Genomic DNA, 4,495 nt, shown 5'->3' on the forward strand with positions numbered 1-4,495 from the left:
TTTATAACTAGCTAGTTACAGTCTAAACAAAACCAAAAGTTACAAATGGAAGATAATAAAACTATCTTTAGACTCTAAACAAATAAAGCTAACTCCGATCGACTTGGGTGCCTATCCATTCCCTCCTCTTCGTCGGCTTGTTTTGATAGACGAATAATGGTGAACTTTGTGAACCTGCTGATAACAATTCCATATAATTGTAGAGAACGGGTAATGCTAAAATTCTTGAGAATATATTACTTAGCATAATCTTGAAATTTAATATCTATTGCACTTGTTTGCTCCACCATGGCACCATATGATGTATTCTGAAAAGTATTTTTAACATCTTTTAATTTGAACCCTGAAGCCAAAAGTTCCCAAGTTATTTACATATTGATGGTTTGTATATTGCACTGATAAGGCCCTACCATTTTATAGCCAAGTGTACCTTTATCTGTCCTCCATTAATCTTATATGTGCATGTCTACTGGAATGTATGAATTCTTGGATGTGATTATATGTTATGAAACATGATGGTTAAGGAATTTCTCTACTTTTCCGGCAGTAAGAAGTTGACACACCTATCAGTGAATGCCAGTGGATCTAATGTTCCAATGGATTATGTAGACAGAAAACTCATCATGAAACACCCATGGTTAGTGATATTTTTGGCATAAACAACATAATGTTAACATTTGTTTGAATATAGAAAATTATCTCTTAAACTCCAACTCCAAATAGTTATTCTACATGTCAAAAACTCAGAATCGGTAACTTATGTTTTCTGCTCCTTCTGCCACTAAGGATCTTGTTGGACCATATAGTTATATGATTTGTTTTGATAATGACAAGTGTGTTTTATAATATATATACACTTTACGCGTAATCGTTTGTTAGTCTTTGTTAGATTAATAAAGGTTACAATAATAGCAAACAATGTTATAGCATCCTTGGCTATAACTTTGAAGATTTGTGAAACATCATTGAAGTAATGTTATAGCTACTTGAGTTGTAACATTGAATATTCCTAGAGCATCATTGTGACTACCTCATTCACAAGTATGATGATCACTCAAGCAAAATACATGATCAAGTCTATAAGAAGCTCAAGATGAAGAGCTTATGATCAAGATTAAGAGATGATCCTACTACTGAAGATCTCCAAGAAGATTAGCTAGTATGATATTATCTAATGTCGGTATCTTTGGAAGTAATATTGGAAAGGTAAAGTTATAGATATTTCACCTATAACTTTACTTACCAAGCTTAATGTTATAGTCATTTGTTCTATAACATTAGGTTATATTTTGAATGCACGGTTTTAAGGTTTTAAAATTAATTTTTAAAAGCTCAAATTATCTATATATTTTCGAAAATATGTGTATGTATGATTGAGGAAAGATACGGGTTAAGATTGTATAATTTACATGTATCCTATTGGTTAGTAAAATGACCTATGAGTCATCATGATACCTAGAGTTTGCTAAATCGTCAAAACATAAACCCTAAATCCACACCCCTTATTTCGACTCGGATTTTCGAGTGAGTTGGGCTTATGAGCTGTTTCTCATATCGACTATACTCCTTGCACAAGTAATATACTAGGTTAAATCTAGAATAGATTGTCTTATGATACTTTTATCTTAAACAATTATTTGGATTTATCTTATTTACTTATTTGAAATATTTTGTGGATTAAAGTAAGGAAAGATAAGATTTGTTTCTTGTGAAACAAATTATCATACCTCACGGCACTATGAGGGTTTCAAATAAAACCCTACTTGCCTCCTCTACTATATATACATGTGTGCTTCAGTCTTTCAAATCAACTTTTTGCAATATTAAAAATTCCTTTGTAAACAAATTGAGTCAAATTCTTAATCAAGTATTTTATTTGTTTTTTCAATTTGAAAATATTTATGAAAAGTCGTGCTTCAATTTGCTTATTATTCCGTAAGATTACGTTATTAGATAATAGTACTTAAACATTGTTTCTTACTCGTTCATTTGTGTGAACACTTAGAAGAACAATGAAGTGCTTTCTTATTAACTTAAGTTAGATAAAACTGAGTATTTAATGATACTCATTTGAGTTACAACTAGAGTTTGTTGTAAGAGTGGGTTAGTAATTTTGTAATCCGTAGAAAGGTACTAAAATTATTAATCGAGAATAGTGGACGTAGGTTTCGATTTGTGAAATTGAACCACTTCAAAATCACGCGTGTCACTCGTTTTTGTTGTTCGTTTTCTTTACGTTTTAACTTCATTTAGTTAATTAGTTAGAGTTTAATCAATAAACTTCCTCTTGAGAATTTCGGATCGATAGACTCTTCAATTGGTATCAGAGCCTCGTGCTCTTGATTGCCTAACCGCAAAGAGGCTGATCCGTCTATCCTTTTTGTTTTTATTTCTTATTTGTGCCGCTGCCTTACACGTGAGAAATGGACTCCATGTATCTTAAGTGTCCCGTCTTTGATGGGAAGAATTATGGACTTTGGAAGAACATGATGACAAACTACATAAAAGGACATGATTGAGAGCTGGACAATTATTAAGAATGGACCAAACAAAATTTTGGTCGGATCTTCAGAAGGCACTACCTATGAGAAAAAGGAAGAAAATTATGTGGAGGTTGATTACAAGAAGGCTGAGAAAAATTCGAAAGCGATAAGCCTGTTGTAAAACGACATGACATCGAACGAATTCGACCGTTTTTCTTCTTGTACCTCGGCCAAGGAAATATGGGTTTGTCTTAAATTAGAATATGAAGGTACAACAATCGTTAAGAAATATCGTATTGACTTGCTAAATCAAAAATATGAGCTCTTTACAATGGAGCCAAACGAATCTCTTGATAGCATGTCTGCACGATTCTCTAGCATCATAAATGAATTGAAAAATTTTGGTAGGAAGTTTGAGCCTGAAGACATTGCCAGAAAAGTTCTTAGGAGTCTGACCAAAAAGTGGTGTCCTAAGGTAACGACAATGGAGGAATTAAGAGATCTAACTTCCTTGTCATATCAGGAACACTTATTGGAGCTCTCATGGCTCACGAGATTGTTCTAGATAACGATGATGTCGAGCCATGTAAAAATAAGAGCATGGCTCTTCAAGCTTCAGAAAGTGAAAAGGTCGAATCTGACATTGAGGACGAGACAGTTTTGTTTGCCAAACGTTTCAAAAAGAAAATATTTTGAAATAAGCAAACAAAGCCTTCCTACAATAATAAATCCTTCAATAAGAAAGCAACTAAGTCAAAAACATCCTTCGTCGATAGAGGATGCTTCAAGTGTGGAGAGTCTGGTCATATGATCAAAGACTGTCCCACATGGGAGAAAATCAAGGACAAGACTAAACGCGAAAAGACCAAAATGAATTCAAAAAAGTCATGTTAGCCTCGTGGTGGGAGACCTCGACACGAAGATGACGAAGGGTCCAAGATGAAGAAGTTTCTAATCTATGTCTAAGCAACGTCAGCCTTGACCTAATTTCGGACAGTGACGATGACAACATCAGCTCAAATTCAAAGTACTGTCTTCTAGGAGAATCTCACTCAGAAAATGAAGAAGAAGAGGTAAGTTATCTTGAACTTAAAAAACAAGTTAAAAAGTTATCTAAGAATGCTTTAAGAGAATTCTTCGAGCAATGTTTTGATAAGTGTCACGAACAAGATCTGGAATTAAAAGATTTGAAAGAACAAATTCTTGATATTGTTAAAGAGAATTAACATCTTAAGGCTAAGGCTAAGGCTAAGAAGCTTAAATCTAAAGTTACAGCTAATATAGCCACAACTTGATTCGACAAATCTTTGAGAAAAGCTTCTTTTGTCTAAAGTTCTAGCTAATGAAGCTATAACCTCAAGACTGAAACTCAACATTAAGCATCTTCAAGCCAAAGTTATAGCTAATGAAGCTATAACTTTAGAGTTGAGGAAAGTCAAAGAACTTCTTAAATCTGAAGCTACAGCTAGAGAAGCTGTTATTTCAGACCAAAACAAGGAAATTGATGCTCTAAATCAGCAGTTGAAGGAATCTAAAACTTTATTATCCGATACTAAGAAATTACATTCGAAGATGGTACGAGTTCTTAATAAAAGATTCCAGGACTTTCGTGACAACTATAAAGAGAATAATTCCTCTAAAGATGTTGAACTGGATCATTCCAGATGTCTAAAAGAAACTCAGTCTTTAAAGGATTTAACCTTACATGCTAGAAAGGTTCATGATAAGTGGGAAGGAAGCATGAAAGTCTTAAATTTTCTAACTGGGCAATCAGACAAAAACATGAAAATGGGTTTAGGACATGAGTGCTATGGTCGTAGATACCACTCTAAATGCAAACCAACTCCTTCCAAACAAGATTTCAGGAAGAGAAAATATGTCAATTTACCTGAATACTTGATTTGCTATTATTGTGGTCATACGAGACATATTCAAGACACCTGTGTTAAACACACGCAAGATTTACGCAAAGGCATTCAATTTGTTAAAGCGTCTAACACAGTAGTTGAAGA

This window comes from Silene latifolia, chromosome 5 (genome assembly GCF_048544455.1).
Source record: "Silene latifolia isolate original U9 population chromosome 5, ASM4854445v1, whole genome shotgun sequence".
NCBI lineage: Eukaryota > Viridiplantae > Streptophyta > Magnoliopsida > Caryophyllales > Caryophyllaceae > Silene > Silene latifolia.